The 27,938-nt window shown below is 38.1% G+C and overlaps 1 protein-coding gene across 38 annotated transcripts in view; it reads right to left on the reverse strand.

The window, feature by feature from the left end:
- DLG2 (discs large MAGUK scaffold protein 2) overlaps positions 1–27,938 on the reverse strand; it is a 2,168,441-nt gene that overhangs the window by 208,840 nt on the left and 1,931,663 nt on the right. For 2 of the 38 annotated variants that reach the window (XM_063783337.1, XM_009423848.5), the window contains exon 1: positions 18,550–18,680. The exons of the other annotated variants lie outside the window; for them this stretch is intronic. The gene's annotated coding sequence lies outside the window, so the exon portion shown is untranslated. Of the gene's footprint in view, positions 1–18,549; positions 18,681–27,938 lie in introns of those variants that run through there. 38 annotated transcript variants of the gene reach the window in all.

Raw genomic sequence — 27,938 nt, forward strand, 5'->3', positions numbered from 1 at the left:
ATTAGGTCTGGCAAGACACCCTGTTAAAAACATACATTGTATCTGCAGCGTCATTGCAGATACAATGTGTGTGTGGCACATAGTAGAAGCTTGCCAAGTATTAACTGAATGAATAAATGAATGAAAGTTCACTGGTTTTGTTCCGCCAGACATTCATTTGCAGATTGTATGCTCTGACTCAGGGGTCACCTGGGCCATAAGCCATCTGTGGGTTGGTAATACTATTATCCTTAATGCCTGGTTCCCTCCTATAGTTCAGCAAAGTAAGAATACCTCAGAGGTTCCTAGATACTGACATAAGGCTGTTGATTTTCCTTGGAAACCTCAGTTGTCAAGGGCATTGTAATTCCGAGGCAGATAGAAATAAGAATCCATCCATCCCTACATTCCAAATAAGATTGAGGCACTGAAAACTATTAATCTGCCTTCATTGTAATGTATTAAAAAGAGTGTCACATTTGGAATCAAACTGATCTGGGTTTTCATCCTGATTCCTGATACTTACTGACGTGAAACATTGGGCGAGCTGTTTCTGTGACCTGTTTTTTCATTTATATAATGGTAGAGATGATAGCTCTCTTACAGAGCTTACTGTAAGGATAAGCTATTGTAGACAGAAAGCATCTAGTTCTCCTGGCCCATGTTATGGATTCAGTGAATGAAAATAGTATTGTCTTCACTAACACCAAGAGTCTGTTGACACATAGGCTGTCATCCTGCAGGCTGGTCCACATAAGCCAACAAGGCTCTCCAGTCCCAAATAGGCAGCAGTGGTGTGAAGGAATACTTAAAAGCATGTTTTTTACTAGAGAGGTTATGTAGTTGCAAGGAATTAAATGTCTGCATATTTTGTAAGCTTCGCAGTGTCTGATGCCTTTGGGTGGAGGGGAGTGGGAATGGCTGGCAGAGAGTGGGTAGAGCAGAATCGTCAAACCTCACTTTTTTTTTTTTTAAATGGGAACCAAGATTTGACTTACTGAAAGAATCTGGGGGGTGGACAGGTAGAGTTGGGTGGCTTTTGCACACTGGGAGGTAGTAGTTAAAGCTGCAGGAATGAATGAGGTCATGGATGGTTTGGAATTAAATGAGGGAAAACAAAACCACACTTGACTTCAGAAAACTCACAGTACTAGTCTCTAGCTTGGTGCTTGGGATACAGCAGATGCTCAATGAATATTTGTTGAGTTAAAAGCATAAGGTTAAAGAGTGCATCATCCTTCCTTAAAATGTCTGTGTGTCTAACTTATGATCCAGATTCATTTTACCTTTGAAAAGCTAACTGATGTCTATGTGCTTCCTAAAGATTCCAAGTTTCTCATTCTGGAAAGGTCCTCTTCTGAAAGCTCATGAAGCCAGCACTAACATTTATTTAGCATTTAACTGAGTCCTGGAAGACACTATGAGTTTTTTCATTCTACTTATGTATCTTAAACCTCAACTAGAGTTTGAGGACAGAGACCACACTTTTTTGCATGGCTGAAAATTTCTCAGTATCTAGCAGAGTGTTTGACTATTGAGCAAGTGCTCAATAAATAGAAATCTAGCACTTGATTAAGCAACCAATATTAAAGTATTGTTAGGGAAGAAAGAAATAAATAGAATGCCTTGAAACTTTAGATGTGTGGAAAAATGAAGTGTGTGCCTGTAAGAGATGACTAGTACTCAGCTTGAAAGAGAGAAGACTTAAGAAGCCTTAGAAAGAGGTGCCAAGCTACCGTAAAATAGAACTGGGGTGTGAGGGGGAATCTTGCATAGAAGAGGCTGGTAGAGTTAGTTCTAGGAGAGAAGCAATGGGCTGTCTTTTATTCTTCAACTATGCATGGGTTGCCTTCTTATGTCAAGTAGTGTGCTAGGCAATGGAGATACGACAGTGAATAAGGCACATCATCTGGTCATAAGGGCTTTACGTTATGCTATAAGAGTTAAACCAGCAAACAGTCAACTACAACATAGTGTCACAGCATAGAGCAATATAGAGTACAAATGGGGGTTATACTTTCTAAATATTAGATTATCTCTTATGTACTCTCCCTCTGCAGGGATGACCTGAGGGATTCAACAGATATTGTGATTCAAGGGTTAAGCAAGCTCAAAGGAAGAGAGATCAGAGAGAATTTCAAGACTATAGAGCTTACCATTTTCTTTTATCTTTTTAAATGTTGCTTTAACTACAATAATAAATATTCAAACCATTCTGTATGTTCTAGAGAAAAGAAAGGCAGATCAGACGTGCCCCTTGTCAACCACTAGGCAACTCGTCTAAGGAAAAATGAATAATTTCTACTACCACTTTGGAGATTCTTGAGATTTTTTTTTTTAGAGAACGGGGAATGCGTTACAATAGGAGCATGAGATTGGAATTCTCTATCAGCTGTAGCAGTTAGGAGTCAAAAACATGAAGAAGTGATATATACAAGGGTGCATGGGAATTGGAAGATAAATAAAGGACTATCACATTCCACGGGAATTTTTCTCAGGCCCCCTCCAACTTGACCCACTATCTCCCCCATGATTTTTTTTACAAACATGAATGTCAAGTTCTCTGCTTCCTGTCTTCACTAGCATTATTTTCAAGATTAGCCCCTTCCATTTGCTAGATATATCTCATTATTCAATAGTTTTTTATACAGAACTATTTTAATTCCACCGCATGAGATCTACTTCTGCCCTTTGCAGTTATAAAATAAATTTATAATCTCTTATCTCTTTAAAGGCTGTCTTGTATTTGAATGTTATTGTATTTGTTGTTCTTCTCCCTTGAAGCTAGGCAGCCGTGGTTTCTTTAACTCAGAGGTCCCCAACCCCCAGTCCGCAGACTGGTAGGTGTCCATGGCCTGCAGGAACTGGGCCACACAGCAGGAGGTGAGTGGTGGGTGAGTGAGCATTGCTGCCTGAGCTCCACCTCCTGTCAGATCCGTGGTTTCATTAGATTCTCACAGGAGTGCAAAGCCTATTGTGAACTACACATGTGAGGGATCTAAGTTGCTGCTTCTTGTGAGAATCTAATGCCCGATGACTGATGATCTGAGATGGAATAGTTTAATCCCAAAACCATTCCCCTTACCCACCCCATCCGTGGAAACATTGGCTTCCACAAAACCAGTTCCTGGTGCCAAAAAGTTGGAGACCACTGCTTTAACTCATTTTATCCAGTAAGATTTCCAGACTTTTGTTCCCTACGTGGTTACCTCTTGAAACAGCTTAATTATAACTATCTAATAAAGTGATCCTTGTACCAAGCACAAGACTCCACCATGAGTTGAAAAGAACTGATACCCAAGAGAGGTCCCATGACTTGCCCAAAGTCACAATGCTGGTAAGTGAAGGGGGCAAAATTCAAAGCCTGGGCTTTGGCCTTCTGTGCTAGTTCTCATCCAACCTCTAAATACAGAGAAAGAATGGAGTCCCTTTCATTCCCTCTCCAACAGATCTTAAACAACACCATACTCTCATTCCAGCCCCATTTGCCTTGAGTCTGTGATCTTCTTCCAAACCCAGGCATACACCGGAACTGGCCTGGGCAAACTGCGATATATGGTCAACGCTTTATCTTTCCTTAGGCATGTTTGCCTTTGAATAATTAAGGTTGTATCTATTCATAGACATAAGCCAAGACAATGAAATATATAAAAATATGAATAAAGGGTATTTATTTTAAGGAAGAATTTCTTAAAATATGCTTTTGTCTTCTGTCTACAATGAAGTTTAGATAACCTTTTCTTAGTTTATCCAATGAGTTTTCAAGTGCATTTTTCATTCATTTGCCCTTTGAAATGGACTTATTACCATTTAATGGTGATAAGCAAACTCTGTCCTACCTACGCTTATTATAGCTGTCTAAGGATATGACATTCAGATTGACATGCATTCCTGGAGGGTGGTGAATATGCAGCTGGCATGATGTTAATAGATTTTCTCATTCACTTGTAAACAATTCGTTTTTATTTCTGCCGATCCCAAGGTTTGGATTGAACTTTTGTTTTCTAGTCTTAAAGGAAGAATTTCATGTGAGCTTCACAAATACTCATTACCTGAATATAAAGGTCTCAGCACGGTAGTTGGTCCAAAAATGCAGCCAGCTTGTTCAAACTCCTTTTCAATTCAGAAAGCCATGCTAAGGAAATTAGTGATGTTCTCTTCAGAGGTGGCTAACTTCCTTCTAGTTGGTCTAGGTCTTGCTACTAATCATGTACAGAAATTAAAGGAAGAGGCCGGGCGCAGTGGCTCATGCCTGTAATCCCAGCACTTTGGGAGGCCGAGGCGGGCGGATCACGAGGTCAGGAGATTGAGACCATCCTAGCTAACACGGTGAAACCCCGTCTCTACTAAAAATACAAAAATTAGCTGGGCATGGTGGCAGGTGCCTGTAGTCCCAGCTACTCAGGAGGCTGAGGCAGGAGAATGGCATGAACCCGGGAGGCAGAGTGCAGTGAGCCGAGACCGTGCCACTGCACTCCAGCCCGGGTGACAGAGTGAGACTCCGTCTCAAAAAAAAAAAAAAAAAAAAAAAAGAAATTAAAGGAAGAGGGAAATGATGGCCCCTGGCTGCCAGTCACTTTGCAATTTTCTGGGGAAATGAAGTAAAAAAAAAAAAAAAAAAAGCAGAAACAAAAACAAAGAAACCAAACAAACAAAATGAGGGCACTCAGGCTGATGTTCATGGAAGCAATGGCTATGTCTGGCATCACAGACATGGTGGATATTGAAGCAGGGTCAGATTTATGTAGAAACAAGGTAGAATGGAGGGCTTTCAGACTGATGCATAAAAATATCCAGTTGTCAATTTGCCAAGAAAATCTATTTTCAATTCTTCCTCTCCAGGCTCATCTACCACTCTTCTCTGCAAAGACAACACATTTTATAGCTTAAGAACAAAAAGCTATCAGTCCCAGGACACATCTTGCTGTTTCATAGCTCCATACTTTTGTATAGGCTGCTCATTCTACCTGGGATAGCCTTGGTTCTTTAAAATACTGCAAAGACATTCAGAGAAGTTTTTCTTAGCCGTACTAAATAGAGGTAATCACTGTTTTCTCTGGGTTACCTCTGTACTTTTTTAACAGTAATATAATTGTACTCATATGCTATTACTGTAATTTAAATTACAATAAAATGGAAGAAAAACTATATATACACACACATGTATATATACACACATATGTGTATGTATATATGTATATGTATATATGTATGTGTATATATATGTGTATATAAACACACACACACATATATATATATATATATATATATATATATATATATATATATATTTTATGATAGACTATGAGCTTCTAAAGCCCAGGAACAGTTATTCGCTCAGCACCAAATTACTAGTCCCTGGTAAAACTCAGAAGGCAATACATGTTTGCTGAGTTTAATGAAATCTACAGGCAGCAAAAATTTCTTCTTTATTTTATGGCCAAAGAATTTCCTGGCCCATCAAAATGCTCTATTGGAATATTTTCCCAATCCTGAGCTTGTACTAAATGATCTGTTTATTCACTGAACCCCTGCTACTGTGTGCCAGGCAGAGTATTATGTTAGGTCCCAGGAATACAGTAGTGGGTAAAACAGTCCTGGTCCCTCTCCTCATGAACCCCCTCTCCCTACCACACTCTTTCAAATTACTCATTCCTATTAATTTACTGCAAAATAATATTCGCACCTCTAGCAATAACTTTTCAATTCAGAAAGGCCACATATAAAAGCAAATTGATACTGAGTATGTTTCTGCTGAAAAGTCTATAAAGAAACATTCTAGGCTGCTGTGTCTCATGGAAGGTGTACTCCATCTTCATGAATACATATATAGATGTATGTATTTCTGTCTACATGTACATTTCTATGCCAATGTATACATATATTATAGATATGCAATACACAATTAAGGCTCACAAAAGAATACAACCCTCTTATACACAGAAGGGTCCCTTGACCTTTCAAACTTAGGTCCACTTAATTAAAAACGAAGCATAATTTGTACCCTTAATATAATGGCCTATGATTTTCAAGTTTAACTATTTTCATGTTGATTGCTATGTTTTGACTCTATTTTGAAGGGACCACAAGGGTGTTTATGCCCTGAAATAAAGAGGAACGGACAACTTTTCCAACCCTGAAAAACAAAGGAAAAAATTTAAGACAAACAAACATGAAAAGCTATCATGTATTTCTCTGCACCCAGAACAGTGCTAAACATAAAGTAGGCACTAAATGAATACTTTCTAGATAACTGAATAAATGAAAGAGCAAACACTTGCAATTATGCAGTTCCTCGTTAGGACAAGCTGAAGGAAGAGCTATGGATTTAAGAGGGAAAGATAGTTTAAAACCAACTCTTGACCCAAATGGTGAAAAGATGATTATCTGAAAATAATTTTAATCTTATAGCTATGCTTTAAATTCTTTGGTCTCTTAGCTCTCAGAGCAGTGATGTATACTGTGGTGGGTGCAATATCACATCTACCTAACTCAACCAGCTTATCCAGCTGAGGACAGGCATCATAAATATTCCAGTGAGTTCCGTGAGGATTAGGAGTAAACAGATGTCTAGTTCACCTCTGCATTTCTCAAGAGTCTTGCCAAACTCTGTAGACTTTTCTCCAGTTAATGTGCTTTTATCATTTCCAGGCTTCTTCTACGTGTTACAAATAGAGTGGATGCTTGTGGTGGTAGGTGACAAGGTTCCCAGGAGAAGGTGAAAGCAGGAAAAAACGTCAACAAACATCTACCGAGCACCCACAGTTTTCAGGCCAAGGCTAGGTTCTGGACATACAGAAAAAAAACACCCATCACTGGTGACTCTATATATGGAGTCTCAATACTTCTTGGTCACCATGATAGGTTTTGGTATACATTGTCCTTATTTGCAATTTAATATCAGGAATTTTATCTCTACTACAGAAGAAAATGAATACCTTTGGGCTCACTCACAAGCACATATTCATGAAATTTTAAGATGTGAGAAAATTCATTGTGTTGTCATAGATGAAGACATTTCTTTAAAAAACACACACACACACACACACAAAACCCCAGCAATTCCATCTGGTCTGCTAAACAGGTTCTCTTGGGAACATCATGAATATTTTAATAAATTTATCTCATTGCATTGCTCCTGGGTGGGTAACTAAGAACTCTGAAGGACAGATACGTTCCCAAATTCTTTCTCAGGCAAATTTTTGGGCATGTACATGTTAACATTAGAAGGGAAACTAAGTAAATTGATATTTCCAATAATAGTATACTACTATGAAGTGATTTGATTAAAATATTCTCCTTAAAAATAAAAAGGAGGCAAACTTTTGTTTCTATAAAGAAACATTCTAGGCTGCTGTGTCTCATGGAAGGTGTTCTCCATCTTCATGAATACATATATAGATGTATGCATTTCTGTGTACACGTACATTTCTTTGTACATATTATATTTAAAAAGTAGATTCAAATAACCCTAATTTAATTTTTAAAAATTTTAAACACAAGGAAAATGTTTTCCTTTATATCTTCCTTATCACTATGACAACTAAATGGGTTTGGTACAATGCTATCTTATCCTAATTAAGAACATGGCCCTGCAACATGGTATTCTATTAATATTAAATGAAAATGTGTGAATTATCTAGTTTTAATTAGAGTGCTGCATTTATGGCTTTCCGTTGTGAGCAAATGCTGTGTAGTATATAGAACATAAATTGAGATTTGTTTCTTAAGAATTAGATGAATGTAGGGGAAATCAACATGAACCCACACTGCCTGAATCACACATCCTGATGTGGAGTCTGTATCGATTCATTTATCTTTTCATCCTTCTACCCAATACTATTGAGCCCCTCCTATGAGCAGTCAATGGAAGGACAAAGAAAAATCTGTCCTTACTAATGAGCTCCCTCTGGTGATAAGATCCACCAAAACAGATAATTATCATATAATAAGATAAATGTAGTTAAAGAAATAAGCTGTGAGTATTTGGGATATAGCAAGAAAGACCCAACTGGTGGGGAGGAAGGGAAGAGAAACATCTTTCAGAAGGACAATTAATCAATAAATAAATAATGCTTATTTATTTTTTGTTTCATCAATATCCCTACTCCCTTTCCCTCTCTTGTATTATTTTGAGGCAAATAATTTCACCCATGCCTATGTCAGCGTGTAGCTCTAAAAGATAAGGGTGCTTGTTTTTAATATAAGCACAATACAATTGTCACATCTCAAATATTACCAATAACTTTTCACCACATATATAATTGATGTCCAAATCTCCAATTGTCTCATTGTCATGACTTGTTTTACCATTTATGTTTTGTTTGAATTGAAATACACAAATGTTCATTGCTTACAATTTGTTACTTTTAAGTGTTTCCGCTATGTCTCTTTTTTCTTTGCCAATTATTTATTGAAGAAGCCTGAGTTTTAAAGAATGAATGGAGGGTAAGACAAATAAAGGGGAAGGGAGTAAGGAAGGAAATCTAGAGAAATGGGACACCAGGAGAAAAAAATGTTGTAGAAACATTGAGGCCTTCCTTGATTTCCCTTCCTTCCCTTCTTTCCTTTCCTTCCCTTCCTTCCCTTTCTTCCCCTTCTTTCTTTCTTTTTCTTTTTCTTTTTGATGGAATTTCGCTCTTGTTGCCCAGGCTACTGCAATGGTGCCATCTCAGCTCACTGCAACCTCTGCCTCCCGGGTTCAAGTGATTCTCCTGCCTCAGCCTCCCAAGTGGCTGGGACTACAGGCACCACGCCCGGCTAATTTTGTACTTTTAGTAGATACAGGGTTTCTCCATGTTGGTCACGCTGGTCTCAAACTCCTGACCTCCGGTGATCCGCCCACCTTGGCCTCCCAAAGTGCTGAGATTACAGGTGTGAGCCACCGTGCCCGGCCTCCTTGATTTTCTTAAACATGCAAACTCTGTGAGCATACTTACTTATTTTGGGAAGATTGCTCAGTGTACTCCTAACAATACTCTTCTCTATATATCTAGTAAATTCCTGTATCATCTTCTAGTTCAGCTTCAGAAATTCTTCCCCACCTTTTCTATCTCATGTTGTCTCCATCCTCCTTTGAAGGGTGTATCAGCTGGCATTTATCAAGCAGTATTTTTGTTGTGTTTGTGTTGAGGCATCATGTGAGATGCTAGGCATATAGGGATGAATGAAATCAAATCCCTGTCTTCAAGAAACTCTCAGGCCGGATGCGGTGGCTCACGCCTGTAATCCCAGCACTTTGGGAGGCCGAGGCGGGCGAATCACGAGGTCAGGAGTGTGAGACCAGCCTGACCAACATGGTGAAACCCGTCTCTACTAAAAATGCAAAAAAATTAGCTGGATGTAGTGGCACACACCTGTAGTCCTAGCTACTCGGGAGGCTGAGGCAGGAGAATCACTTGAACCCGGGAGGTGGAGGTTGCAGTGAGCCAAGATAGCGCCACTGCACTCACTCCAGCCTGGGCGACATAGCAAGGCTGTCTCAAAAACAAAACAAAGCAAAACAAAACAAACAAAAAAACCTCTCTGTGAGGTATTTTAGTAAGAAATGAGGCAATGCCTATGTTTTGGCCTAAAAACATATATTTGTCCATATAATTTTTAGTCATGACAAACACATGCTCATTGTTGTGCAGGGCATAATTGGAGAGTTTTTTAAAAAAGCGACATTTGCCATAGAATCATTAATAAATAAGCTCGCTCTTTCAGTTTCCATTTAAAGATGGAAAGCAACACTTTGTCAATAGGCTAAACATTTTGACTGTGTTTTATTGCTTTTTCTAACGTCCTATGTTATGAAAAGGTCATGAGAAGACTAATGTTGAAAGATCAGATAATCAAATTATAATGAGTTTAGCTAGTACCCTATGGCTCACATTTTACTCTTTATGTTGCTAGTGGGGCAACTGAAGCAAGCAAGACAATAATGCATTATCCTGTAATATTTTAAAATGAGGTTGTTGATGGTGGAAGGCCCACTAGCACTTTTTTGTTCGATTAAGGGGCTGCCAATATTTCCTTGGGTTTGCTACTGGCCCTTACAAGTAGAAAGATACATCTTCATATTCACCATGCCAGCACCTAATACAGTGTCTTGCACATTGTGGGAAATGGTGGGTATCATATATGCTGTCCTGCTACTTTCCAACTGTGTGAACAAGCCTCATTTTCTCCTCTATTTTTATAGTGCTACTGTGAGAAGTAAATGAGATAACATGTATTCAGTGCTTTGCACACAGCAGCAGTAAACAAATGGAGAATTTTGTTATTATTTGTTAAGTAAATGAATTTTAAAAATTGTACATTCTGCCATTGTCTTTTACTCCTTTACCTCTGCCCTATCCAAATCCCTGACCTGTCTTTCCAGACAACCTCAAATATCTCCTTTACCACTTTTTAAAAACTCATACATGGCTGCCTTAAACATCTTAATACTTAGTTACACATTGTTTCTGTGTCTAAATGTTATTCTCCCTAATTGTAGCCGTAAGTTCTTTAAAAATAAGATGAGTATTACATAGAAGTGATGTCAAAATATTTACAACTAGCTTTGCCAGGTATTAATGCTTTAGTTGCTCAATCATGGAGATGTGTGAGAGTCCTAGGGAAGGGATTCAGGGGTTCCAGTGTGAAGCAGCTTGTAGAGGAGCACTCAGCGGGCCCAGGGTAGAACCTCTTTACTAACAAGAATATATTTCAATATTTTAAGAGGCAGAAGCACTGCCTGCAGCCAGAATATTAGTGCTGGCATCTTTGATACTTCTTTGGTATCCTCTATTTGTCAGGAACTCAACACACTTACTGATAAGGTAAGAAATTCATCCAAGGAACAGTTTCTCTATTTGTACAAGGAAGCCACAAAACAAGACAAAGAAGATTTTATCTGGTTTGTGCTATGGGGAAATGAAGTTATGCCATAGTAATAATGGTACCTTTTAATGCTTATATGACATATGTGCTTTTAAATAAACATTATCTGTCACCCTTCCACTATTTTTAGTTGCTTCTTTCTCTGCACTGAAGAACTATCTAATCTGAAGAGGAAGAAGCCAGTGCCCTGGGAAGCGTTTCCTACCTGGTCCCTGCACCCTTCTCTGACTCAAGCATGTTTTCTGAGTGAAAACAGAAGTCTTGGGCTCCTCAGTGACACAGCTAGGCTGGGAGCACTTACTCATGCCTGGATGCAGGTTTTATGAACAGATTTTATACACCAGAAGCAAGAGGCAAGAGGAAATATACTTTGATTCTGTTTATTGCTATTATTGTCTGTTCTTTGGAAAGAAGCTAGATAGAAAAATGAATATTTAGGAGCATACCCACCAGGTAGGTGGATTGACAGCACTGAGACAAGCTTCATGAGTGAAAAAAGAATGTTTTATCATTGCATTTGGATGCCAGAAAATTGTGAACTGTATGATCACGCTTGTGATAGAAAGTAAATAACAGTTTTGTCACTTCCTCTTCTATGCTGTAAAAGTGAGAAAACAATCCAAAGTGTAGTTAATTAAATTTGGAGTCAGAAATTTTAGCGGAAAACTATTACCAAGCCCATTAAGTACAATCTTAATGAAGGAACTATTCTACTTCCTCAGTGGAAAGAAATGATGATTATTGCCAAAGGCTGAAGAACTTATAAATTATATAAACTTTGAATTATCCAGAAATCAGAGTGAAGTCTAATTTTTCTTTGAAGCATTGACATTTTGTTAACAAATATTTTACTCTATGTCTCATTCGCAAAGTGATATACACCATACAATTAGCAAACACATGTACAAAAATATATTCTTATTTGTCTTGTCATATTTTTTAGTATCACAAACATCATGATATCAAAATCCAAATACACTTGAGTTACTGCATAAGTCATTAATCTTCTCTGAGCAGGTTTAATCAGAAGTAAAAAGGAGAAGAAGATGATGATGATGATTTTGTTCAAAATACAATAATTCTTGAGCCTGGTAACATATATTTTAAAGTTCACATTGATTGACTCCAAACCTGTATCCACATTGTAAAGAATCAGAACATTTGACTGTGGTTTAACTTATAACTCAATGGTCATTTTTCAACAACAAATTTTTGTGAGACTGATACTTTAGGTTTTCTGTTCCTTATTCTACTGGGCACATGGCTTCTGGCTGTCTGGTGATTTCTGCAATAGTGCCAACGTAAAGATAGGCAGCGAGTTGAACAATTACTTCATTAGCTTTTGTGACTGCAAAGAGCATTTTTCTCTACCTCAAATCCTTTCCTTCTTTCTTCTCCCCTAGCAAACTCCTACTCTTCCTGGAAGCCAATTTAAGGACATGCACCATCATATGCTTGGCCTTCATTCCATTATGTTATGTACTAACTCTAGTAGACATTTGTACATTATGTATTGTACATTTCACAAGTTATAGATGGCTGCTGGATGCTTTTCCAGCATGCTTCCCCACCACCATCCCATCCTAACAGCAACAGCTGCCAAATTTCAGTTAAGGACTCATAATGTCCTGGGGAGACTGTCTTTATCCTACCTAAGCTTTAGAATGGGGCTGGAGATTTGGTCTCATGTTCAGGGGTGGATAGAAGCCAGTCTCTTCAAAGTGAATTCTAGGAATCATTGCCAGGATCTCTTTCTAGCCGGATGTGACTATGAAAACAAGTTGTCCAGGAGTCACTGGCAACTGTCCTGGGGCCATGAGGGCAATTAGTCTTGGTATGAAGCTAACACAAAGACAGGCAGTGTGGCAGGACCAAAAGGGATTTCTTAACAATATTGTGAGCTGAGCTACAGGATCAGATCTCTTGAAGCTAGCTTTACTGATGTACTTTTAAGTTATAATCACCACTATGAGTATATATTCCCTTTGTTGAGCAAGTCAGTTTGAGTCATCAGTTTAACTGCTATATTTTCAGATTGGGTGAGCACTTAATGTAGGCATACTATGTGTTAAGTATTTACTGTGCCAGATACTTTCATATGGATGAGAGCATAGCTTATACTGGGAAATAAACTTATCTCATTTATATCTTCCCAACCGCCTGTGAGACAGGAATTGCTATGTCTGCTTTATAGCAAAGGAAAGCAAGGTTGCAAGGTTTAGTAGTAGGGAATACTTCCAACAATGCATTCTGCCTTTCCACCTAGAAAACTACTTTGTTTTGCAAGCTTGACACTACTTACAAAGGAAAGCAGCCTTATCTGTTACTGTCATGGCTGAGAAGGAATCACACTTGCAACTAAGGGCCCATTTATCCATGTCCCTTGGATTATAAACTCCTCGAGTTCAAAGATTAAAATATTTCATCTTTGTTATCTCATCACCCAGCAGAGCACTTGGCACGTGGTCCATACTTAATAAATAACTAATAATAGACAAATGAACTAGAAAACGACCGAACAAAGCAAGGTAATCTGGATTATTCTGACTAGAACACATGGCTTTCCCAAGTATTTTGCATTTTTTTTGATATTTGGCTTGACTCTTTCAGAGTTAGATGTTCACAATATACTAACAGCTATTTTCTCCCCTAATTTCCTAAAAGTATGTTTTCCCTTTTCTTATAATCATATGAATGATTCATGTTTATTAAAAGTTCAAATGATAAATAAAACATAAAGAAGAAACTAAAAATAAAATGGAGATACTACCACCAAAGGCATGCTTTGTCTTGCTTTTGTTTGTTATCTCTTTGCACCATCCCTACTACCAACTCTTCCAGGCAAAATAAATATGGCACCCATTAGTCTTCACAGAGTCATCAATTTAACTGCTGTATTTTCAGATTGGGTGAACACTTAATGTAGGCATACTATGCGTTAAGTATTTACTGTGCCAGATACTTTCATATGGAGGAGAGCATAGCTAATACTGGGAAATAAAGTTATCTCATCTACATCTTCCCAACTTCCTGAGACAGGAATTGCTATACCTGCTTTATAGCTAAGGAAAGCAAAGTTGCAAGGTTTAGTAGTAGGGAATACTTCCAACAATGCATTCTGTCTTCCCACCTAGAAAACTACTTTGTGAAAATAATACTAAAAGAAACAAAAATAAAAGGAAAAAATCATTCATGTTAATTGCATAATAGCTTTCATTTCATTAAAAAACAAAAACAAAATCCCCCAAACCTCAAATTTCTTAGTAATTACAAAAAGATTTGTTGCTTAGAACTCCTGGCTGTTAATTCTCCTTAGGAGGGTCTTTGTCTCCAATGTGACATAAGATGAAAAGGAACTATTGGGAGAATGATGCACTAAACAGAAGGGGCTGTAGTAATGGCATAAGGCCACACAAAGCCATTGATGGCCATCTCTGCTTTGACTTGACTCTTCCTACAGGGGGAACCTCCCCTGTGAGGCAGGGTTCCACTTGGATCCTTCAGGCAGCTTTCTATTAGTCCTCAGCTCTAAGTGTTACAATTGCAATTTAAAACTAGAGATAAGGAAAATACACATGAAATTAGCTAGGGTCTCTCCAAGCAACTGTTTTCAAGTGCCCTAAAAGACAAATGGCAGACAGTTTTAATCCAGCCAATCCTAAAATTGCTTTCCAAAGTAAGACTATGCCCTCTGAACTAGAAAAGCCAATGTCTTCCCTTGAACCTGAGATCATCATTGTTTTGACCACTTCCTTCTTCAAATGATTTCTTTTGGGTTAATGGAAGAAAAAAGTCAAAAGCAAAAACAGACAAAAGCCCCACAAAACCAACGCAGTGGAATTTTAGTTTACTGCTCTGAAATAGAAGTAAATGTTCTGCAACTCAAGGTAGGCTGACTCATATTTTTGGGACCCAGAACAAGAACATAAGCAGAAGCTCCCAGTCCTGGGCTAGCCCTTCTTCTTTTTCATAGTTTCTTCCTGCACTACAAAAGACCTTTCATGCAGATGTGTGGACATCTCAGCTCATGAGTGCAAGCAGTGATTAACAGCATCCATCCCTTGCCCTATTTCCTACCCTCATGCAAATAGAAGGCTCTTAGTTTCCCCTCAGACTCGGGGGCAACGGGTTGGGGAGGCACATCATACACCTCTTGAAAGTGAGCTTAGGAATGTTTGGGGAAAAAATTATTGGGTCCTATTTACCCTGAATGTGATCCAGAAGGTACAGAGAGCAAGATCTAAGTGAGCCCATCCTCTTGGCCTACAGCCTCCTCTAAAGCCACAGATACAGGGAAATTTGCTCAGTTCAAAGGGTGGTACTGATTTAGGGTAACTTTCAGAGCTTGCCTTGAATTTGGTAGATTTATGAACTTTTTATGTTTCATTTTTTATATCAAATTTTATACTTCGGTAAAAATAGGAGAGATGGCTCAGGAAAATGTGATCTTAACTGGCATAGACCAAAAGTGAGAGCAAGGAAATCCCCAACTTCATTTTTAAAATATTCCCTAAACTCTGAGAGGGATTAAACATATGAGGAGAGGAATCAAAGCAGATATGGGGCCAAGATCCCAAAATGGAAGTGTGAAGAGCTGGGCAAACTCTATTGCATACTTCCAACATGTTGGTCATCATGTGGATCCTGAAATCAGACAGGCGTGGGTTTAAATCCTAGCACTGCTATATGCCAATTTACATTAGTAGTATATTTAAACAAAATTTTCTTTATCAATTCCTCATTTGATAATGGAAAGCAAAATAGGATCTACCTGGTAGGGTAGTGATGAGGATTAAATGAGAAAATGCTTGTCAAACCATTAGCACAGTGCCTGGGACATCATAAACTATATTTACTAGTATTGTCAGGTATTTTAATACAATGTTAGGGCTGGAATTATGGCCTAGTTGTTATTTGGCAAATAACGTGGAAAGCTATGACATGTTATTTGGCATCAGTTTATTTCCATGTTCTCTATTTGAAATAAAATGTATTCTTTGAATAATTATGTAAGGATTTTGGATACTATTCTAGGAATTAGTTAAAAGTGAACAGAAAGGTAATAACCCTGTTTTTACTAAGTTTCCAAAATAAAAACAAAAACACAAAATGATCTAGTTATAAGAAGTCTATCTGGTTAATTTAAAAAATTGTATAATCTTCCTGTTTACCATGCCAATTTCTTTCAAAATCAACATCTATCAAAATGAGTTAATATATTTGACAAAATACAATTTACAACAATAATAATTACCTTTCATTGGGCATCACTTTGTGCTAAACAGTATACTATTTGCTTTACCTAAATCATCAATTTGGTTTAATTCTCCTAATTTTCCCCTCCTCCATTTTACAGATAAAGAGTGTGAGGTGAAGACAATAATACTTGGTTGGGGACACAGAACCCCTGCCCTTTCCATTTACACCTTGCTGAGCCAGGTCTTTGAACAGCACCTTTAAACCTGTCCTTTTTGCCACCTTCCCTACCCTCTCAAAGGAAATTATATGTGTCACGTAGGCAAAATTAACATTTGCCTCTTTCGCTTTTAATCCTGTTTTGAGAGACATGGTTTTGTGTGTATGTGCCCTGTAAGAGGGTTCTTGTCACAGCTTATATTTGCCTTGCTGTAAATTTAATTGGGAATAACTCATACTAAATTTTCTTTTGTTGCTATAAATAGAGTTCATCATGGGTGGGTGGAGAAAATAGAAAAACCACCACCAAATGAGAAGAAATTCAGTTTTTTGAGATTGGTACATAGGTTTATTTTTCCATAAAACCACACTGAATCAAAACCCAGATACTGCTGTAAAATAAACCGTGGAGTGTGGCGTGTAATTTTAAAAAATTTAATGTACAGTGCAGCTCAAAGGTACTTTACAACAAATAAACTACCTTGTTCTTGGCATTAAGGTATATTAACACTTTTAGGACCCTTCAGCTGTGTGACCTAAGCTTTAAAAAATGTCATAGGCTGGCTGGAGCATCAAACACAGATGTTCATTTGTATCTGCGATGATTTGCTGAATCTCCTATCTTAATCATTATTGCTCTATCCAGAAGCTTTGAGCCAAACATAAGACATTTTACAGACCCCTTGTGGGGCAGCCGCTTGTGGATTAGAAACCAAGTCTCAGGTTACACACCCCTAAGTGCCAACCACAATACATCACTCCTCTGCTCTTTAAGCAGAACTTATTCAGAGAAACGGAAAATATGGAAAAGCTATTTATGGACAAAAGAAGCATGTACAAAAAAGTGTTCCTGAAAAAATATATATTCCATTTTCCAAATCTGCCAAGTTTTTGGTATAATCAGAAAGTATACTAAGAAAGGAGAAATAACTTTATTGGAAGTGTGGTGGTGCCGATAACCAAAATATTTATGCAAAAAATAAAGCAACGAGTAAGCTAAGTCTTTGGTGAAAAAAATGCATACATTTTTTTCAAAGAGATGCTAAAATGAGTTGCTTTCTTTGAGGTTAAAGAGGACATTTGTCACATCTACAGATTCTACATGTAAAGAGAAAGTACAATAGTGTACAGGTAAACACTTTGGACAAACAATTATGGGTTTAGAAGACAGTAGCTACTTGCCAGTGAAATAAAGCAAATGTCAACAAGCTAGACACACTTGAAACATTTGAAAAAAATGTCCTTGCTACTCCTCTCCATATATAATATGCCATATGACACCAGAGTTAAATCTGCTATTGCAAAAAAAAGTACGTCAAGCTGTCGGTTTCCATGAGATTTGGACAGAGGCAAAACAACACAGCAGAGAGTCTAAGAAGGTACAGCTTTCACTTCTCTTTCCTTCTGAAGAGGAAATGACTTCCTATAGTTAGCTGACCAGGAGTTAGCACGCATCCCGCCTGGAGCTAGGACCTGGAGCAAATACCCGGAGCCCACCCAAATGAGACCAAAATGCAGCTTCAGGTAATTGTTAATGGTGATAATGAAACTAGAGAAAACAGCCAGCCACAAGTCATGCAAATACAACAGTCATGCCTTCTGCATTTGTCCGTCCTGCGGGTACGTCGTACAGCTCTTTCCATAACGATCTAGTCTTTTCTTTCACTCCCTCTCCCACATCATCAACAGGCACGCCAAATGCAAATCTCATTGGATTCTGATCCCATCCCGGCAAAACGCAGGACTACCACCATACTGAGTTTCACAATAATCGCCACAATGCCAATTATTCACAGCCCCTCTGTTCTGTTCACACAAAAGATTGCAATTTGAATCTTGCCTTGCACAGGTTCAGCTCAGTTGGAGCTGGTTACCAGGCAAACGGTCTGTTTTAAGATTTGCCGATTGCTGAGGAGAGTGAATTAGGGGGGTGGGGATGGACAAACCACCCTGTACATACCTCCTTTTGGCAGCTAAGAAAAACAATTTCGTGACAAAGAGACTTGTTTTTTTCAAAGCTCACCCAACAAATGAAACTGATAGAATGAAACCTGAGAAACTTTAGCAACCAAAGAAAGCAGCCTTCCAAGGATCAAGGTGAATAATTGATTCATCGGCTTTTCTTTCATCTTTTAAGCTATTTTGCTCGTTAAAAGGAAATTGTGGAATTTGTCAGGAGCCCAAACACTGACACACACTTCTGACAGCAAGTGCCTATTCCAAACTATGGGTACGTTTGCCAAGCTTATTCAACAACAACGATTAGCTGCAAAGCCAGGAACTTACCGAGCACAAAATTATTGGAACAAAGCAGGGAGGAGGCAGGAGGCACCAAAGGCAGCTTCTCCGTCTCCTTGGTGCCAGGTTCTCCTGTCTGCTGTCCGGTTCACACTTGCCTTTATAACTAAGACTCTGACAGAACTCACTAGCGGAACCTGATGAATTATAAAACAGCCCCTCCTAGATTCTCATATTTTACATCACAGGGGGTGACCATGCAGCATTCTCGCTCACTGGGTACATATATTTCCTTGTAACTCATCCTGATAAATATACCAGCCTTAGAAGCAGTGACAGTAATTGGTGTTTGGGATGTACCACTATTAACCAATAAGATGCTTTCCCACCATCAGTAGTGTACCCCCATCCTCTGCTCGTGTTCCCCTACACCTTGTTAAGGTGGATCCACCCAACTCAGTGAGGGGTAGGCAAAGACAACAAAATGTGGAAAAAGCCCCTGCACCAATGCACATACAGCAAGGCGTATTACTCAGGGTTAAAGCTCTTAATAGTAAGGATCAACTCCTATATTTGCATAGCCTGTCACAGTCTACCAAACACTTTCACTCTCACTGAGTCTCTCAGTGACTAAAGAAGGTATCAGGAGTGCTACAGTACAGATGAGCACCAGAGATCAGAGAGACTAAATGACTTTGTTTGGTATTCACTGAATTTAGGGAATGCAAGGAGTCCTAGAGATTAGGGAGTCCAACCCCCTTACTGAGCAGATAAGGAACCCCTGGCAAGAAAGATAAAGTGACTTGCCCAGGTCACACAAAGTGTGATTTGAACTTGAACCCAAACCCAGGTCTTCTGATGGCAAAGTACAGTGCCTTTCTATTCTACCATGCTGCCTCTGGAGCATGAAAGCCCAGCAAACGAGAAGACTGGAAATCATAAACAGTACTGTTGACCAAAAATCATTAATAGGCAGGCTTCATGGGGAGCAGTGCCTGAGCTTTTTGTTCCCTCCCTGACAAGGTCAGTTTAACCTTTTTAGGTTCATCGAATAACAGCACTGGAAAATATGTTTTGGATAATAATAGCTAATATCTATTGAACACATTTTAGGTGCCATGCAGTATTCTAAATGCTTAGCATGTATTGACTCAATCTTCAAAATGTCCCTGTAAGGTAAGTACTATCATGAGCAACATATTGCAGAGAAGAAGCTGAGATTCAGGGAGGTCAACTAATCCACGCAGGATCATATATCTGTTAAGTGGCAGAGCTCTAATGGACTCCACGCAATTTAGTTTCAAAGCCCAGACTCATATATATTATCTGGCCCCAAGTAGTGTTTTACACTAAACTGCTAGAGGCAGATGAACAATGAGAGCAGACTGATTTACTATGGCCTTTAGTAGAAAGGATAAAAAGATAAGTTTTGAAATTCAACAGAATTGTGCTTAACCCTGTCTTTGCCACTAATTTACTATAACGCATATGTTTTACCTGTAAAATGGGTATATTAAAACCTACATCACAAGACTAAATGGAGAATATCAAGAAAATATAGTGCCTAGTTTATAGTATGTACCCCCACCAAATGGTTCTCATTCCTGCCGTATTTCCTTTGACAAAATGAATTTCTGCCACACCTTCTCCCTCAACTACCTTTTAAGATGTTAATTTTACTGTGCTAAGGAGTCTTCTAACCTGCCAGCCAGTGAAGGGGAAAAAGCCCTAAAGAGACCTAACATCTCTCTACCAGAGATGGGCTTTCTATAAGAGAATGAAGGGCCCAGGGCTCTGTGCTGGGCTGCTGGCCCAGCTCACTAGCTTCTCTCTGCTTTACTTCCACCGTTACTCAAATAAATTCATCAGCCCAAGAAAGCAAATTTGCAACATGTCTGCTGTCCACTGTGAGACCATCTTGGCTTTTCTCACCCTTTTCAAACAAGCTCCTACCACAAAACCCATAAAAACAATGAACTTTTATATGTAACTATACACTTACAGCCACTAAGTCATGGTGTGCCAAGCAGGAAGACAGGTATCTCTGTCTTGAACGTTCCACTGCTAACTCCTACCGTAAGTCAGTATAACCTAGTATTTGGCCACTGGTGAGGTCTCTATCTGATGAGCTCCTCCCGATCAGAAACTGCTATCTTCAAGGTATGCAGTCAGCATTCCTTGAGAGCCATCAGAAGTAACCCTCTGTGGGACAAGGTGATGCTGTAATGTTGCAGGATATGCAGGTTTAGACATGAGAGATTTTCTTAGCTCCATGTTTCCAGAGAATAACTCTGTGGCCAACTTAATTTGCTCACATACAGTCTGTTCTCTCTTTGTTTAGCTTTTCCTCTGAGCATCTTACTAGAGGGTCTGGAACACGCATGGATGAGATGCCGTCTTTCCTGACCATACTTAATAGTAGGTACTATAGGAGCAGAGGTAAGAAATATAATTGGAGGTAAGGGGTGGAGTAAGACATGTGCTTCTAAACTGGTAAGAAAAGTCAGATGTAAACAAAGAACAGGTGATAACTACAGCTACAAGATCAATGGTTACTTCCTATATGTCTGAAGTAGGTATCCACTTATTATCTGAAATGGTTTGGTCTCGAAGTCTTCTCAGTGCCTTCCACCTACATTTAGCCCCCACATCCCCTCAGGAGCCGTTTCTTCCCTGTCCATTTTCCCCTGCTACCTGGCTATACCACCATCATTCCATGAAAAATTAATATATATGAGTCATGATAACTCTTATATTGTAGCATTTCTCTGTTCCCCTGTCACGAATAATCATAATTTTATACATATTCTTTCATAATTACCACTTCAACCAACAATTACTCTCAGACATAATGAATTATGTAGAACCTTGAAGCTGTATCAATATTTTGCTTAAATTAGTGATGGTGCTAGTATTTATTGAGCACTTATTATGGGCTGACAATACACAAAACTTTATGCATATCTCTCATTTAAGCTTGACAACAACTTTTTGAAATGGTCTGTACTATTATCTTTACCGTATAAGTGAGGACTCTGGCTAGAAAGGTTAGGTAACTTACTAACAGATGGCACAGTCACAATAATAGCTGAGGTCTAAGACTACAGCACCTGTTCTCTTAAATCTCATATCCACTGCTTCTAAGCACTTGCGGCAACAGGTAACATAAAACATTAGGGTCTGTTTTCACTTCCTCACATCCCATTCTCTCCTTTAATGACTTCAATCAGGCTTCCCACTACAATTGTTCTTATCAAGGTAAATGAAAACATTGTCACTCACAAAATCAATATCCAGTGCACAGTTTTCAGTTTATTCAACCTCTCCCAGCATTTGGCAGAATCAATTACAACTTCCCTGAATCGATCATTGTCTCTGTTTGGTTATCAAGACCCCCTTGGTTTTTCTCCTACTTCACGAATCTATCCTTCTAGGTCTCCTTTGCTGGGCCCTTCTCTGCTTTCTGATATTTTAAATTTGAGTGTCCCCAAGTTTGTCATTAGACTTCTTTTTTATACTCACTCCCAAGGCTAGCCATCCAGTATCAACACTAAAATGCCATCTGTAGATCAAAGGCTACCACATGTAGATCTCCAGTCTCAATCTGTGCTCTAAGCTCCAGACTCTTATATCCAGCTGCATACCACATCTAAGCATCTCTACTTGATTGTTTAATAATAGGCTTCTGATATTTAAAATGCTCAAAACTAAACTCTTGGTTTCCTCTCCTGAATCTGCTCTACTCCCAGTATGCACCATTTAAATAAATGGCACAATCATTGACCTAGTTGCTCTGGCCAAAAACCTGGGAGTCATTCTTGACTCTCCTTTTTGTCTTACACCCCATGCCTTATTCATCATCAAATCCTGTCAACTCTGTCTTCAAAATGTACCCTCAGTCTTTTTTCCATCTCCACCCTCATCTCCCTAATCTATACCACTATCATTTCTCACATGGATTTCTGCAACCACCTCTTCACTGGTTTCTTTGTTTCCATTCTTGCCTTGCCGCCACCCGTCCTCCACACAGCAGCCAGCCATGTTTTTAAAACAAAATTCAGACACCAACACTCCTTGCTCAGCTCCCTTCAGCAGCTCCCCTTTCACTTGGAATTTGCTCCTTTCACTGCAGCCAGAATTCCATCTGCTCAAGTGTCTCCTTGGAAGAGGAGATTTCTCTGACATCCTGTATAGAACAGCATCCTCTATTCCTCCATTTATCTCTCCCTCTTATTAGACTTCTAAAAAATTTATAGTACTTATCTCTGCTTAAACATTATATACTAAATATTGTATATTAAATGTATATATGAAATATTTTATATTTATTTGTTTATTTCTTTACTTTTGCTCCTCTACCCAACTAGAATGTAAGCTCCATGAGGCCAGGGTCATTGTCTTTTTTGTCCTTGGTTGAATCTCCAGCACCAGAACAGGACTTGCCACATAATATGTACACATTAAATGAATGTTATATGTAATATGTATTTATTAAATGAATGTATTTGAAGTCTTATCTTCACTACTTCTTAGTCCTATATCCTTACACAAATTTCTTACTGTCCCTACATTATAAATTTCTCAATTATAACTTGTTTTTTAAAAACAAACAACCCTCCCTTATTTTTCTTTCTGATGCTTTATAGGTACTTTCTAATATATTCAGCCTATCCTGTGTATGACTTTGATACAACAATTCCAGAGATTGGTCAATGTTGTGGGTTGAAATGTGTCACCCCAAAATTCACATGTTGAAGTCCTTGCCCCCAGTACCTCAGAATGTGACCTTATTTGGAAATAGAATTGTTGCAGATGTTATTAGTTAAGATGAGGTCACACTGGAATACGGTGGGCCACTACTTCCATCTAGTTCAATATGGCTGATGTTCTCATAAAAACAGGAAATTTGAGCACAGAGGTGCACACAGGGAGAATGTTTTGTGGAGATGGGAGTTATGGTGCCACAAACCAAAAAACTACCACAAGGCAGAGAAGAGGCCTAGACCAAGTATTTCCCTAGTGCCTTCGCAGGAAGAATGGCCAAAATAACACCTTGATTTCAGACTTCTGGTCTCCAAAATGTTGAAACAATACATTTCTCTTGTTCTAAGCCACCCAGTTTACGGTACTTTGTTACAGCAGCCTTAGGAAATGAGTATAGTCAGTGAGATATTATCCTCATTTAGTACATGAGGAAATCGCAGCTGAGAAAAGTTGAGTAACCTGCCCCAGGTTTCACAGCTAGAAATTGGCAGGGCCGGGCTTTAAATCAAAATCTGTACCACTTCAAAGTCTATGCACAGTGGTGGTGGTTCTTAGACACTGGTCCCTGGCCCTTGTTGGTCCAGAGCAGACTGAGAAAAGGAAGTAGGATGTAGTGATTTTTCATTGAGCTAAAATGACCTTCTTTTATTATAGAATTATTGCCTTCCTGCTATTTATTTTTTCTTCCTATTGTTTTGGTATTGTTCTTTTTACTTCTGAAATGATGGTGAGAATAAACAGTAGTTGGATTTTTTTCGTAAATTTTTATTTTGTTTTTTAATGTCTTTCATTTTATTGACAAGATAAAAAGTTGGCAATTCTGTGGCCTATAGAAGTTTGTTCTGAAATGTTTCTGGTTTATGAAACATAAATGTCTGAAGACAAATGTTCCAATGCTGTCCCCTTTATGAAACAAGTCCTCAGCCTGGGCACCACTGTGAGGCCCCATCTCCACTAAAACAAACAAACAAACAAACAAACAAAAAATACCAGCTGGTCATGATGGCATACATCTGAAGTCCCAGCTACTCAGCAGGCTGAGGGAGGAGGATCACTTGACCCCAGGAGAGCCACACTGACACTACAGTGAGGTATGGTCACGTCACTGCACTTGTGTTGCCTGGGTGACAGAGCAAGGCCCTGTCTCAAAAGAAAAAAAAAAAAAAAAGGAAGCTCTTCACAAACAGTAACACACTTGGTAGAGAGAAGAAGCTTTGCTCTCAATCAACTGTAGAGGTCCCTGCTCATAAACAAAGTGTCCACGTTAATGGTCACAATCTCAATTAATTACCATGAAATTATTCTGATATAATCCCATGCAACGAATTTGTCTGAATTTAACAATATTCATTAATTCAGAAATTTCCTTAGTCTTGTCCCCTTCCTTTTTAGTATAGATTTCCTAGTTTTCAGTAAAATTCTTGAGTTGCTTTTGACTTGATCCATTTTCTTTTGGGTCCAGGATTTGTGGGCTTGTGCGAATGTCTGAGGACTAAATGAGATCACCTCTGTTAAGTATCTAGAACACCATAAAAAATCTTTCAGTAAATGCTAGTTCCCTTCAAAGAAAGAAGTGAAGATTTATGCATCCAGAAGGGAAACGACTTTAGGACTAAAGGAGATTTACAGCAACTGGATGACTTTGCAAGATGGACCAGCCTGGAGAGTGTTAATAAACTTCACCCTCTTATTGAACATTCAGTGATCCATGACAGTTTATAGAAATTGTGGCAGTCTATTTTTATGAATTCGTGTTCATGAGTATGTGTGCATACATATAAACATAAGTATATATAGAAATTAATATATATTGATGTCATATACATCATTAATATAAATTTGAATGGAATGAGTGTGTGTACCTTCTTCAATTTCTGAGAAAACTCAGAAGGAGAAAGCCTTCCTACATATAAGAGTTTGCCTTCTTTGTTTATCCATTATCTGGTCCCCTATAATCTAATTTGGGGACCACCAATTTGTCCTATCCTGAGAAACCTTAGTTAAGACCACTTCAATCTATCCCTTTGCCAAAGTTATCTCAGACTTCAAATCAGTAAAGAAGAGATGCCTTCATTCTGTGAGTATATATGGAGGGCTTACGATGTCCCAGGCACTACATTATTACATTGAATGCCAGAAGAACGATGTAATCAAGGTCATATTCTCCCTCTCCTTAGGCTCTCAGTCCAGGGAGTAATAAATTTAATAGATAATAGCTAACTACACAGCTGCATAGCATATTTTTATAAGGACTTTCATTAAGGTGCTATAGAGGTTGAGAGGAATGGCATCTAATAACTCAGTCTGGGGAATGAGGTTATGAAGGCTTCTGGAAGGAGAAGATGAGTCTTAAGCTGGGTCTTAATAGATGAGTAGGAGATATTGAGATATCCAAACAACAAGTGTTGCAATCAGAATAAGAAGCATATGCAAAGAGATGGTGGGGGGTTAACCACGGAACTCTGGAGGAGTGAAATTTTATCCATTTAGCACTTAATAACATAAGTACATGTGATGGAAAAAAAGACTAACTTGAGAGTAGGAATACCAGAGACTAATCATCTTTTTTTATGAACTTCTTCAATGCAATGAAGGCTAAAGTGGAAAATGTCATGCTTTATAGTTAGACAGTCCTGATTCATTCAAGCTGACCTTTGCAAGTTGCTTAACTTCTCTGAATTAAACCTTGGTTCCTCATCTATCAAATGAGGATAATATTATCTAGTTCATATAGCTGTTGTGTTCTTATGAAATAAAAAAAATGTAAACTATCTTGTTTCTCACACAATGTACTTAACATTAAATGTCAAAACAAGACACCAGACTAAATGTCAGTTCATGTCCTGAAAACACTTGTGTCATTGTGAATAAGAACATTCATCACTCATACCAAATCTGGTTTCCCATTGGGATATATTTATCTGTTTGCTTCCTAAACCAGTGGTTTCAAAACTTTGCTTGCTGACACCATCATTTAAAATCACTTTGCATACTCACCCATTATCTTAATATTTACATAATTTATATTTACATAAATATATTTATGTAAATAATATATATTTACATAAATATATAATATATATTATATACACATAAATATATAATACATATTATATATATTTATATAATATATATTTATATTATATTATAATAAATATATTATAATATTTAATAAATATTTATGTAAATATAAATTATGTATTTTTATATACATAAAATATTATAAATTATTGTGTAACTGTATTACTGTGTCACAGTGTGGCACACTATAAAACATATAACAAAACAGAAATTTAAAGGCTGTGATGAAAAATTAATAAAAAGAGAAGGTCTTGGCTACCACTGGGGTGCGTATAATCACTTTGAAGAATACCAAGATCTCCTAGACAGAAAAGACCTAATCTCATTCATTTATGGAGCACCCAGAAGCACAGACCAAGTACTAAAGAAATATCTAGGAATTGAAGAAGCAACACTGGGACATTAGAAAAAACCCAAAAACTCTGTGGCCTACTAGAGCCACTATCTGTACAAACCAGTTTTTTAGTTTTAATTTTTAATATATATTTTAATTATAATACAAGTTTAATATAGTAGAAATGTTAAACAACCTAAATGTAATGGCTCTCCCCCCTCAAAGGTCAGTGGCAAATAGAGAGTCAATATTCATTATTTTTAAAAGAGCTAATTGTAATAATAACCACTTGCTGAACACTTATAAGGGGCAGGCACTACATTAATGCCTTTACAAGTACTTATTTGCTCTTTACAATAATCTGGACACCATATTATACCTCTGTAGAGGTTATCAAACATTTCGGTCCATGCTGTGGGTGGGGGTGGGGGGGTGTCTGCAAACCATGGCCTGCAGACAAATCTGTCCCACTGTCCATTTTTATATAGTCTATAAGCCAAGAATGTTTTTCACATTTTCGGTTTGTAGAAAGAAAAATCAGAAAAGAATACTGTTTTGTATGAAACTTTTATATAAAAGTTACACGAAATTCAAATTTCATGACCACAAATAGTTTTACTGAATCACAGCTACATCCATTTATGTATTTATGTATTGTCTATGGCTGCTTTTGCACTACAATGGCAAAGTTGACTATTTCAATAAAGATTGTATGCCCTATAAAATATAAAATGCTTAGTATCTGGCCCTTGACAAAACAAGTTTGCTGGCCCCTTGTGTATATGATTGGAGTCTACTGGACATGTGCACGTTGCAGCTTGCATGGCTCTAAGTCATGGTTCCAATAACAATCCTATCTGGAAATGTAGGTTCAGAGAGGTTGTCACTTCTCCATGCACTTAGGAAATGGCAGAATCAGAGGTTTTTAGGATAAATTTTTAAGGCTGAAATATGCACTTGATCTCACCTAGAGTTCAGGACACTTTTCTCTTCTGGCCTCTTCTGGCTATGTAACTTAACTAGCCACACGTAATATAACTTCCCCACTGCCTCCACTGTCTTCTCTGTACCCTCCTATCTAGCTTTTAAAATATTTATGGCTAAGGACAGGGTAGGGTGGGGAACAGGTCAATGGAACAAAAGTACAATTCACTCATTCACAATACTTTTCATTCTCCCTCTTCGAGTCTCTCAAATACACACTTGGCCCCTGCGTATGAGGCTCTGCTGTCTCTGGCTGAGCTGAAAGTGATGAAAA

The sequence above is a fragment of the Pan troglodytes genome, chromosome 9 (assembly GCF_028858775.2).
Source record: "Pan troglodytes isolate AG18354 chromosome 9, NHGRI_mPanTro3-v2.0_pri, whole genome shotgun sequence".
Taxonomy (NCBI): Eukaryota; Metazoa; Chordata; class Mammalia; order Primates; family Hominidae; genus Pan; species Pan troglodytes.